Source organism: Cyclopterus lumpus, chromosome 8, assembly GCF_009769545.1.
Source record: "Cyclopterus lumpus isolate fCycLum1 chromosome 8, fCycLum1.pri, whole genome shotgun sequence".
NCBI classification, from domain to species: Eukaryota; Metazoa; Chordata; class Actinopteri; order Perciformes; family Cyclopteridae; genus Cyclopterus; species Cyclopterus lumpus.
The window spans coordinates 9954760-9967685 of record NC_046973.1 but is presented as its reverse complement, the minus strand read 5'-3'; the positions used below and the strand labels follow the sequence as shown (position 1 = coordinate 9967685).

Below are 12926 nucleotides of genomic sequence, written 5' to 3'. Positions count from 1 at the left end.
GTCTGTCCATCCGGGGAGAGGGATCCTCCTCTGTTGCTCTCCTGAAGGTTTCTTCCCTTTTTCCCTCTGAAAGGGTTTTTCCTGTTTTTATTGGGAGATTTTCCTGATCCGATGTGAGGTCAAAGGTCAGAGGATGTCGTATGTGTACAGATTGTAAAGCTCTCTGAGGGTAATTTGTGATTTTGGGCTATATAAAATAAACTGAATTTAATTGAAGTGTCTTAAAACTGTTGTTGGAACTCAAAAAAGACCTCTTGTTAAGATCCTAAATGCAATGCAATAATACACTCTCACAGACATAGACCTATACAACTTGGGAGTCATGTGTCATTTCCAATCTTCATCTTCTAAATTTTTTTTATTTTTTTATTTTTTTGCTCCAAACATCTTATTTTTTTGTCAGCTATATAATAAATAAATATATTTTCATAAATATATTTCCAAAGCAGCTGTATATTTTTTTTCAACAACCCTTCCTTACAGGTACAATTGTTACAACACAAAGTACACAACCATTTCAACATTGTTTCATCACAGTCTTTATTCATGTTTTGATCACTTTCACAATACATTTCCTATCAAGAAAGTATTCACCCACAAACCATCAACTGGGCCGATGATGAAGACAGCGCTTCAGGATAAGTGTCTATGCTCGACCACGGTTGACATTCATCGACCAGCGAGTTGACCGTATCACCAACCCACCGACAGCGATGAATGTGAACTGGGAACCGGCATTGTTGGAGTTTTCCTTGCAAGAAACCATAGATGTAGATGCAGCCATTCAGGTGTGAATAACAGATGGCTAAGTCGACCCGCTAACCTTTTGACAAGGAAGCAGCCAACACCACTTCAATTAGGAGAGACCAGTCAGATAGAGAAAAGATAATAGTTTATTATTAACAGATGATATGTGATGATAAAGACTTGACAGTCTTTGGCACTTAGACTCTATAGGGGTTATAATGGAGAGGTGTCTGCCTTGAGGGGCATCAAGATAAACCCCCCGTGGAGTCCAGACCTGGTGCTGATGAGGCTGATAGAATGATGAGTTGATGAAGCTGATGGGTGGAGATGGGGAGGGGGAGGTAGAGAGACAATGATATTTAAAAGAGACAGCAGCATCGGCTAATGATGTCATTGTGCTATTGGATAGAAGAGACCAGCTGATCAGAACAGCTGATATCATGATTGACAACCCCAGACAATGAAATCTATGAGTGAGCATGTGTGAGGAAGGCAGATGTATAAGTAATAAATACAGCTCTAAGCACACAAGAGTATCGTCTTCTTGACTGAACTTACACTAGAGCTTCATTTGCATGATGTACTGTCAACCGGGTCTTAGTCCCAACCCTTAAAATAGAGTTGGTCAGCGCCAGTCAGATTAGATCAGAGCAGTCAAGATAGTCCACATAAGGCTTTCTGAGCAGCTGAAACCTGTTCCCGTGGATTTCTGTTCACAGTTCAAGTGAAATACTGTTCTGGTTAGTAATGCTTGAGCACCTTCAGCACATCTTTACAGACCAGTTATATTTATTAGCATTCCACAAATACAGCGTCCTTGAATAACATATATGTGTATGGAAGACAGAGCTGCCACAGTCAATGCAATGGTAGTAACACTTTTAACTCAGAGAACATGGAGAAATATTATCTTACAACAATGGGAATAGTTTTTTTGTTTTCTTGTTGTAATGACAAAGTTAAACTTAGCTTGTGTAATTGTTAACTGTGTTAAAGTAATGAGCTATTAATATGCTTTGTAATTATATGCTTTGCCTAATTATTGCGACGTTTCATCCAAGTAGCAGAAGGAGTACATGTGATGGAAATGTATTAATGTGAAATTGTGATACATAGTAATATTATACTGCTTAAAAATCAGTTTGAACTTGAACTTAAAGGTGATGTCTCATTTTTCAATGAGAATTATTTAACATCTTTTCAATATCATAGTTCTTAACATGTTGAATTGTCATAGCTTATGGCAGAACATGCACACAATTGAATAAGCTAAGCTGGTATGCATTTTGAGTTACACCTGTGTCCATCCTCCTAAATAATATCTAAATGCTGTAAAGATGTGAGTGAAGTTATGCACATGTTTATAGTATGTCAGTGTTTGCAGACTCGGCCGTGTGTGTGATCTCAAGCGTGAGGGTACACTCAACACTCGATGGTTTCTCTGAGTCACAAACTCACCGACAGCGTTGAATGTTCCCCGAGACTCGAAACACTCTGACTGACAGCGAGGTCCTCCAGTGGCCGTCACTGACCGGGCCGACCCAGGGGGCGGGAACATGAAGAGACAAGAGCTCTGCAGGTGCACATACACTTGGGCCAGTGATGGAGAGGACCGCAAACCTACTGACACCAGTTGGCAGAGCTTTCTTTTCTTTTTGGATACATACAGTATATCCTTTTTTAAATTTTTTATTGTGGAGACTTTTCTAAAAATTGCATTGTAATAAATAAATAAGATCTCCAATTCATCCAATCTCATCAATGGTTCTGAATGGCATTATCATGGAAAAGCATGGTGAACACATGTTTAGCATTTATTTTGTAGGGCTTGGTCAACAATGGAAGCTCTCTCAAATGATGAAGGGAATGGGTGAATTTGAATGTGTTATTATGCAAAAACAGTAAAGTGGAATATCTGCTGCATAATTATTATAAACATTTCAGGTATCTTTATGAATTTTATGTACACTAGACAGATTAAGAAAACAATTGAGAATGCCTACTTTACTAACAGGGAAAACCTCACCCTAGTGACTGGATTGAGGATTCTGATTTCTGTAAATGTTCAGTTTATCTTCTACCACATATTACCTTTTGGTAATAGGTTAGATGGACTTACCTGCACTTAACAGCTGACATCTTGATAACACAGGGCTCAACATGTAGTTACAGCTGAAACAGTTCCAAAGAAATGACAGATATTTGGTCAGTAGTAATCAATAAAACAAACAAATGTATGCCCATCACACGCAAACACATTTAAAATAAAAAAGTAGTTCAAGTATTCAATGTTTCATCCTGCTAAAGTAGGTATAAATGAATTACCTTTATTTGAAAGGTCGGCCTTTCAAATTGAAACAAAAAGCATCATGAATCTGAAACAAATAACGGAGGAAATACCAGTTATTTAAGTCTCCTTTGTGCTATGTTTAGGGTTAAAAAATCCTATTGAGTTTGTGATGGTTTATTATCATTATTACAATGAATTTGATTTTGCACACAACTCGACCAAAGTCAATAACTGTTGGGCCATAATCACAGAACTTGCTAGATATGTCAAGAGTTCCTCAAACATACCTTAAAGTTCCATTCAAACAAACAAATGCAAAAAATGAGCGTGACACAAAACATAATCAAGACTGTAAATCATAAATTGTTTGCCCAATCAGTACGAGCTTTTTTGAATCACGTGTGTGAACCTATTTTAAAATTGCTCAATAAGGGACGCCACCAAAGATATTTTTGATTAAGCTGTTGAAACATGTCCCCAAATGCCAAGAAATATGACTAGCAAGACTTTCAGTGTGCAATGGCTAGAAGGCTGAGAGGGAGAAGGAAAGGAGGGAGGAGAGTCACTGGTGAGTGGAGAGAATTATACGGGTGGGTGGGTGTTTGTGGGAGGGGGAGGGCTGTCTGGGTTAGAGGGGTGTTGATCGATCCCAGGCTTGGTATTTTCCAGACAGGCTGAATGGTAAAGGTCAAAGGTTAGCCACTCTTGTTTCCTATGAAAGAGAGGCTGTGTGTGTGTGTGTGTGTGTGTGTGTGTGTGTGTGTGTGTGTGTGTGTGTGTGTGCGTGTGTGCGTGCGTGCGTGCCACACGAGCACGCAAGGTATTGTGGGTAAATGTGTCAGATTTGATCCAGCGTGGACTATTTCTAGCTTTTCCCCACGTGTCCTTGAGCAAGACACTCGACCACTTGCCTGCAAAATTGTGTGTTAGTTGTTAGAATGTGAAGCGTTCAGCAGTTCAGACCTTGATTGTTATCAGCTAAGTTGTCAGACACATCTGAGCTTCCCAGGAAACCTCTACCCTATATTTCGTTTATATTTCCGACGGTGGAAGTGAACTAAAAGTATATATAGTACTATAATGTTTTTGTCAACTGAGTCTGGTGGCCCTGACGAGAGCATAGATACATTCAGTTCACTTCCCTGTTAGATAGGGCTGTGAAAAGAAACACATCATCTTACTTTCTTCTTGGTGAGGCTTTCCTTTAGGACTCATGCCGACCACCATCGACTGAGACAACCCCACTCCTCTTTAACACCCATGGCTCAGGACCTCGTGACCTCCATACACACAGAGAACGCACAGATAAGACATGCCACACATTCATGCCTCTTACACACATGCACACACACACACACAGTCATACAGGGTGGTGTTATGGCAAGGTTGTATCTCTTGAATTTACACTACTTCCTTTGTGTGTGTGCATTGTTGAGTGGGGATGCATGTGTGTATGAATGAGAAGACGTGGTGAGGACTGTGAGGTATATACAATAGGGGGAGGGTAAAGAGAGACACGGGGTGGGTGGTGGGCTGGGTAAGTGAGTGAACGGAGGCCCCCCTCCCGCCTTCCCTTCCTCCCTCCCAGTCGCTGCGCCCCCTCCCTCACTTGGGACTTGAACCCGTGACCCTCGGTGAATGAGTTCAAGGGAGGCACCGCCATTACTGGGAAACTGTTGGTTTCCCAGTGTGTGTGAGTGAGAGTGGATTTTATATATTTACTTTGCGTGTGTAGAAAATAGTAGTTCTGAATTAGACGTTTACATTTGCTTTGCTTAACATTATTGATACATGCAGATATTAATGGGCATCTGTGTGAAGACTAAACAGAGTTCATATACATTAGATGTATGCATTGCCTATAAATGCACTGTTAATGATTATACATATTTGTTCGCCCCACACACCCCCTTTGCTGCCGGGTGTGTGACCAATGTCTGCGTCTTGCTACCTGGTCCAGACTGGATCAATACTTTAATCTAATTGTCATTCACTTCTACCAGGACAGCCAAACCCCCCCCCCCCCACACACACACACACACACAGTCTTCCCCCTAAAATGCAACGGTTTACATTATAGGGACAAGCATTTTGTTCTCGTTATGTTCACAAAAGAAAAGCGAGTCCCAACAATGTGATTGTGAAAACAGATTTATGTCCCCAGAAGACTACACAAACACACATACAACACACACACACACACACACACAGCACATGGAGCATGCCTATCTATGCAGGCGACCACAAGCATACACACAAATATACTACTCAAATACAAATGCACTCTTGTGCACACTCTCACACACATGCAGCCTTCATGAATGAAAATCCCATTGTGTGAATGTGTCCTTTACTACATCCACTTCCATGCTCAACTCTCCTCTCTTCCCCTGCCGCTCTGGGCGTTCCTCCTTGGCGTTGCATCATGCATCAGTGTCAGCAAACATCCGCTGACACATTGTCACATCGCATTCATGTCTGGCGACAAGCAGCCTCTCCCATAGTGACAATGGAAAGTAGATATTAGGGCTGCTCTGGGATCAGAGCCTTGATACATGCACAACCATCAACCTGTACAAATGAATGAAATAAAGGTGTAAACTGACTTACCTCACATTATCTTTTGAAAGAGCAGTGGTGTCTTCATCCCTCTTTCTCTGCATTCCTCTATCTTTAACCATATTTTGACCCCTCCCAAGCCGCCACTCTTTTTCTTCCTCTGTTCACATCTTTCACTCATCTTGTCTTCCCCAAATCCCTACTCTTCCTCCCTTCTACTTGTTTCTTACCCTTCTCTTCCTTGTCTGCCGTTAGTCACACTCTTTCCCTTTCTTTCTTCCTCTCCGGTGTCTTCCTACTGCTGCTGTAAACTGCAGACTGTCTGGCGCGCGCGCGCGAGAGAGAGAGAGCGAGAGAGAGAGAGAGAGAGAGACTGACTGTGGAGCAATGGGAAGTACAAACCAGGACACACACAGCCTCTGTCAGTTTGAATGAACATTGTGCACAGTCCTCCTCCCCCCTCTCTTGCTCTCTCTCTCTCCCTCCCTCTCTCTCTCTCTGTCTACCACACACCCCTCCTCCACTCCTCTTTAGCTTTGCCCTCCTTCTCTATCTCCTCCTTCTGCTCCCTCGCTGCCACCTTCAAACATATTCACACTCCAAGACTGACTAACATTATAGGGCTGCACTCACTGACACCCCCAAATACACACACGTATGCACACACACACACACACGCTAACGCACACACGCACGCTAACGCACACACGCACGCACACACACCACACACACATACACACACACACACTTCCCACTCTCGTAGACCCAGACAGTTAACCCATTTGATGCAGCTGCACATCCTGTCTGTTTGTATTTATTCTCATCTTCTTAGTAGATGATGCACCAGTCAGTACTGCATGTATTATTTTGTCAAACAATTGTTTACATGCATACAAGGATAATTTATTGTCATTATGCAACGGGTTGTTGCACAACAAAATACAATTGTAGCCCATTTGCTAGGCTACATAAGAAAAACACGATAAAACAGTAGTGTATTCATATATACAAATTTAAATGTCGATTAAATGACTCAGAAAATGTAATTATAAAAGTCTTAACTGAGCCAACACAGAGTGATACAAGGTATTTTTCCCGTTTCTGGAAACATTGGAACAAGTGTTTGTATGTTTTTAAACCACAAGTGACTTTTTAACTGCAGTAATTGTACCTATGTCCCTGTATTGTATTGTATTATATTGTATTGTATTTTATATATTGTTGTTATATTTGTGTTTATTGCTTGATGGACTCATGAGTCTGGAATGAAAGAAATATAATATAGTGCCTTTTTAAAATTTGCATCAGGACGAATATCAAAAGCAGCAACAAAACAATTCTCTGGGCAGATAATATGGCGTGCATCTAACAAAAAAAAATCACTGCTATCACCGGCAGAGGAGTGTTTACAAGTAAACTCTGTCTATGTCAGCGCTGTTAGCGCCATTAGCACCGTTAGCGTTGTTCGCACAGTTAGCGTTGTTTGCACTGTTAGCACCGTCAGCACTGTTAGTGAGGGTAATGTTCGTTTTCTGAAGGAAAGCCTGAATCTATTGAGACACTGATTGAACACTAATTTGGCTAGAGTTTATTTTAGCAACATGCTGAAATATGATATTCCTTTTTAAATGCAACAGTTTCCCTTGTGTTCTTTCACATGTCATTTAGATTTTCTTTAATCCAGGAACATGATGCTCTTTGAAGCTACTGTAAATATTCTCATCCCAGCGCATGGCACATTTAATTAAATTATAGTCATTGAAGAATTTGGTTGTGTGACTTGTATCCATCAACAAACACTGGCCTCTTTACCGTATTTTCAATTACATCGTACATTTACCCTCCTCCATCTTTTGCTACTTATCCCCCACTCCTTCCATCATCCTCCCTCCTTTAGTTACATATTGATTAGGTTGCTGTGTGTGTGTGTGTGTGTGTGTGTGTGTGTGTGTGTGCGCATACAAGACTGGTCCTGCTGTGGTCAATGAGGTCAACATGGTGGCCAGACAGACATCCCCACCCCCTTCATTTTTTTTTCCTGCCTCCTCCATAACTTCCTGCTCTCCCTTCTAAGGGATAGCAAGTGTAGTCCAGTTAAAGGAAGCATTGAAGTATGTTGAAGTACAATGTCAACATCCATCATGGGCTTAATAACAGCTGACAGAAAATGAATGTGCTGGCTAGAAATATGTAGCACAGCCTCATGTACGCTTTATGTGTTCATGTGGCATGAAGAGAGATAGTAGATTTACAATCCCTGATTTTGTTTCAAAATGAACCATCACAATTTTCTCACAGAAAGGTCCACACAGACTTCAGAACTCAGACAGAACTCCAAACCATTAGATGGGAGGAAATTACAACAATCATATCAATGTTAAATTATTGTTAAAAATAGTCATTTCCCCATATGAAAATGTGGCATATTATTCTCTGAGGACGATTAGGTGGTCCCTCGTCTCTCCAATCTGGTCTTGTGTTTTTCAAACACTACCTGACAGTGACCCCGAGGGCCGACAGACTCGCTGTCTGAGTGGAGGAGGGGGCTGGATGGATGGGACTGCAGGGGTCGATAGAGGTCAAAAGGCAAAGATTGAGGGCGATGCACACAGAGAAAGCTTGAAAGGATGCAACACAAGAGGGAGGCGACAGAGACAAAGCAACAACACCATGTTTTCAGCTTTTTGTACATTTTCACCTATTTGCTCATGAAACTGCTGTGTTAAATATTACCAAGCTAAAATATGAACTACAGTTGATACAACAGTTGCACACATGTTAAATATTGTTTATATTTCAAGAAATTAATTACATTAATAAGTATACATGTTTAACAGAAACAAACAGCCCAGCTGAAGTCATAACATCTCTTAGCCATGTTAGCAGTGTAGCTTGTTAGGGATGGTCGGTTTTCATTCAATTCACCATTTTGGCCCTCAAAAACAAATCTCAACTTTTCCTATAGGGCCACCACAAGTCAAATGTCTCAGAAACCATTGGATGGATCACCGTGGTATTTAGTACAGACATTCATGTTCCATTCAGGATACATTTTGATGGTTTTAAGCTCCATCATTAGGTCAAAACTTCAATTCGCCCAGTTCTTTGGTTAATAAGCAATATCTGCAAAACTAATGACCCTCCCATCAGCCTCAACTCTACTTTGTGTTAAGCATTATTTAGCAAACTAGACGATGAAGATGGTAAATATTATACCTGCTGTTATAATAGTGTTAGCTTGCTGATTTAATTTCAAGCACTACAAGTATGTCTACAATCTTGTGGTTTAAAGGTGCAGTGTGTATAAGATCTGGACAACATTCTAGTTATCAACAGAATGGGAAGAGGTCCAAGTGTTAATGTGGTCAAAAACATTGATGTATGGTTTTGCAGAGATATATATATGTAATACTACTTGTACCCCGAGAGTTGAGAGTGAGTCACTTTATGGTCCAGCCTGTCCAACATGAGGATGAAGAAGTAGAGCTTCCCCAAGGACTTGTCAATCACGTAGAAGGTACAGTGTCCATGATAAATGGACTGTACATGGTATATCTCTTTTCTAGCGTCAGACTAGTGGTGTCACGATATGACATTTTTATATTAGTATTATTGTCAGGGGAAAAATCTCGGTTTCAGAGTTTTCACGATCATGATAGGCTGATTTGATTGAACTCAAATACTCATCATCATCATCATCATCAACTATATCCTTTTACTTTGTTAAAGTAATCTACAGTTGTTATTTGCATAAAACACATGATTCAAGTGATTAGGAAATACAATATTGTATTTGTATACAACCTCCAGTTAGTGGCACAATAAACACAAAGATGGCTAAAGTATATTGTCCAAATGTGAAGATTATATGAATGAAGGAGACATCTGATTGTCTACAGATAATTAACTTTTTTTTTTTTAAATATGCATTTGTGAATCCAGCGACGTCAGGGGACAGGCACAGTGAAGCTCACACATGACAAGCAGTTTGTATATAAATATCACTACATCTAAATATGATTGATGAAAAGGTAGTAACATGGGACAAATGTATACAGATGGAGAGGGAAAGCAGTGCATCCTGGGATACCCTAACTCCCAGCTGTCTTGGCCCAGAGCAGCACTGAGGTTGGCTGTTGCATTCTGGGAGCACAGGGCTCTGGTGGGCTGTATAAAACAAAATGATTCCAGCGCTACATAATAAGTACATTACCTCATCACTGGCTTCCGGGAGCAAAAAGGACCAGAGGCCTCTGTGGAGCAAAGTGAACAAGTGACAGTGAAGGCAGCAGCGCTGTACTAATCTTGTGTGTGCTTCACTTACACACTTTAAGGTTAGCCCAACATGTAATCAGGTATAAATACATACCAGTACATGTACTCTAGTACTTCAGTGTTCCATTCCATGCTACTTATGTTCTACACCACGACAGTTCCATGGAAAGCATTGTCCTGTTCTGATTAAACACATACAATATGAAAAGGGCCTATGATGTCTTTGTTAAGTTTAAGAAATCAGAGAGAATTCCTCTTATAACTGTATTTAATAATACACAAATGTCAGATATAATAATATGTCAACCACAGGGTGCATCTTACTGCAGAACACGTACTTTAACTTTTGGTACTTTAAATACAATTTGTTGCTTTTCCTTGAGTATTATTTTTTTGTTTTTTACATTCTTGTATTGGTAATTTTACCGATATAACGAAGTGAAGAGGAGAAGATGCTAATCACATGAAAAGACACATGAATCAAATGATCTACAGGCTTTGCCAGCTTAAAGCATGGCTGTGTGAGCTGAGAGCACTGTGATGTTACCTAGTCCATGATCTATAACACACAAGTAAAGTACAACAGGAAATATATATAAATCATAATAATTGTCAATGCCAACTTCTCCTCTTTTTATATATTATATATAGACATTTGTAATTGCATTGTGATGTCTGTCTATGGGGGAAAAGTCATTTTCCCACGTGGTTCCGACAACTAGGTCCATGTTGTCTGTGAGAACATGGACTATAACATTGAATGTTCTCTGATGATGAAGATGTACACTGTGGCCAAGTGGATGTTGATGCTTGTCTGTTCTTGGTGTTATGGTACGGGTATTTGGAGCGGCCAAAAAGGATGAAGAAAGTTATCATTCAACTGATGTCATCAGCAGCGTGATCTACATGCAGGGTCAGCACACGTTTAACATAATCCATGTTCTCACAGAACATGTTGAACCTCACATCGTTAGAGCCATGTGGGAAAACATCATCCTCCCAAAGACAAAGACTTCACTACGTAATCACAAACATCCCCACCAAGAATAAGTTGTGCATTTTCACTTTACTATAACGTGTTTGTCAGACATAATTCCATTTCAGAAACTTAGAATGTATGTTATGTTGGAGCAGTGTGACCCATGGAGGCATACAGCACCATGAATGCTGAACTGATACTAAATCATGTCCACCACTTCTAATACTTAATAAACCTTGTTAGAAGTTACAATAGTATTATAAATCCTCACAATTCCACTTTAATGTACAGTGTTAACAATATTTTTGTTGCCACATAGCCTACATGATGATGCATTCTAGTTTCAGCGTTTCACATTAAGTTTGTAGGCTATACTTCCAAAAGGCACTACCAAGTCAAGTGAGATGTATTCCATGTATTCGTTGAATATTTTAGTTTAGGAATAATTAGTTGTTAATTTCACATCAAACAATTAGTACCTTGTTGGATATTCTATGCTGTATTTTATGAAACATGCCAAAGACTGAAGACATAGGCTACTGCCATAAGTGTTTCAGTGTTTAAATAAGCAATAAAATGCTCCTTTTACATGTGTAGATGCATTTCATTGACAGCATTACAGCATTATAGTAGTGGGACAAAAATAAGAAAGTATGAAAAGTAATCCTGAATTCAGTAATCCCATAGATCCCAGAGTAAAGATGGCGCCGCAGATGGCTGCCTCGGTACTGCGCTCTCTCGTACTTTTTCTGTTTGTCTCGTTTCCAGCTCTCCCTCTCTGATCACATTCAGCAGGGAGGAACTTTTAAACTTTCGTCAATCGACCGGTCAAACTTTTTCACCGCTTTTCATTGAACCGGAAAAGCTTCACAGAGATTCTGGTTGCAAAAGCAGCGGCTCTTCTCGGAATTTGCAGGAGACGCCGACGGGGAAAGCGCTTAGGAGCGCTTGTTAAGATGCGTCAGCGGGGATTCCGAACTGCGCTCCCGTCCATCCACCTGGATGAGCAGATCACCAACACGGAGCACAAACACACAGACTCCCTGCTCATTGTTCTTGGGGACTTCCACAGAGCAAACCTCAGCAAAGAACTGCCTAAATACAGACGGCATATTAAGTGTAGCACCAGGGACAAAAACACACTGGACCACTGCTACACTGTGCTAAAGGACGCATACTCCTCAGTCCCTCGTGCAGCTTTGGGACTCTCTGATCATCGTCTGGTTCATCTTCTCCCGTCCTACAGGCAGAAACTAAAATCTGCAAAGCCTGTGGTGAAGACGGTGAGGAGATGGCTGGAGCTACAGTCCTGCTTGGCCTCCACTGATTGGAGTGTTTTTGAGGCTGCTGCTATAGACCTGAATGAGCTCACTGACATCATACATTAGTTTTTGTGAGGACATGCATGTGCCGACTAAAACCTTCTGCACATACAATAACAATAAACCCTGGTTCACTGCAAGACTCAGGCAGCTTCGTCGGGCTAAAGAGGTGGGTACAGGACTCTGTACAACCAGGCCAGAAACACCCTGATGAGGGAGATCAAGGTAGCTAAGAAGAGCTACACTGGAAAACTGGAAAAAAGTTTTTCAGCCAACGACCCCTCGTCAGTTTGGAGAGGCCTGGAAGGCCACGTACTACAGGAGACCCCACTGCTCATCTCCCTCTACACTAACAACTGGATCTCAGGGGACCAGTCTGTTAAACTCCTGAAGTTCGCAGACGACACAGCGGTCATCGGCCTCATCAGGAACGGTGATGAGTCTGCGTACAGACGAGAGGTTGAACAGCTGGTCCTCTGGTGTGGTCAGAACAACCTGGAGCTGAACAAGGCCAAAACTGTGGAGATGACAGTGGAGCCCCCCAACACTACATACTCAACAGCACTGTGTCTGTGGTGGAGACCTTCAGGTTTCTGGGATCCACAATCTCCCAGGACCTGAAGTGGGCCTCCAACATCAACACCATCCAGAAAAAGGCCCAGCAGAGGTTGTATTTCCTGCGCCAGCTCAGGAAGTACAACCTGCCTCAGAAGCTGCTGATCCTGTTCTACGCCGTCATCATCCAGTCTGTTCT

The 12926-nt window shown here is 41.2% G+C and overlaps 1 long non-coding RNA gene across 7 annotated transcripts; it reads right to left on the bottom strand.

The window, feature by feature from the left end:
* Window positions 1-879: 879 nt before the first annotated feature.
* LOC117734921 lies at window positions 880-6076 on the bottom strand. Of its 7 annotated transcripts, XR_004609843.1 has the most exons (7): window positions 5648-6076; window positions 4219-4366; window positions 3073-3122; window positions 2867-2919; window positions 2206-2367; window positions 1306-1456; window positions 880-1061 (listed from the first exon to the last, which is right to left on the bottom strand). It is a non-coding gene; the product is annotated as an uncharacterized LOC117734921 (long non-coding RNA). The 7 variants fall into 7 exon arrangements; XR_004609841.1 differs by lacking the exon at window positions 4219-4366 and having other exon boundaries at window positions 2206-2370; XR_004609840.1 differs by lacking the exon at window positions 4219-4366.
* Between the last annotated feature and the right edge of the window lie 6850 nt (window positions 6077-12926).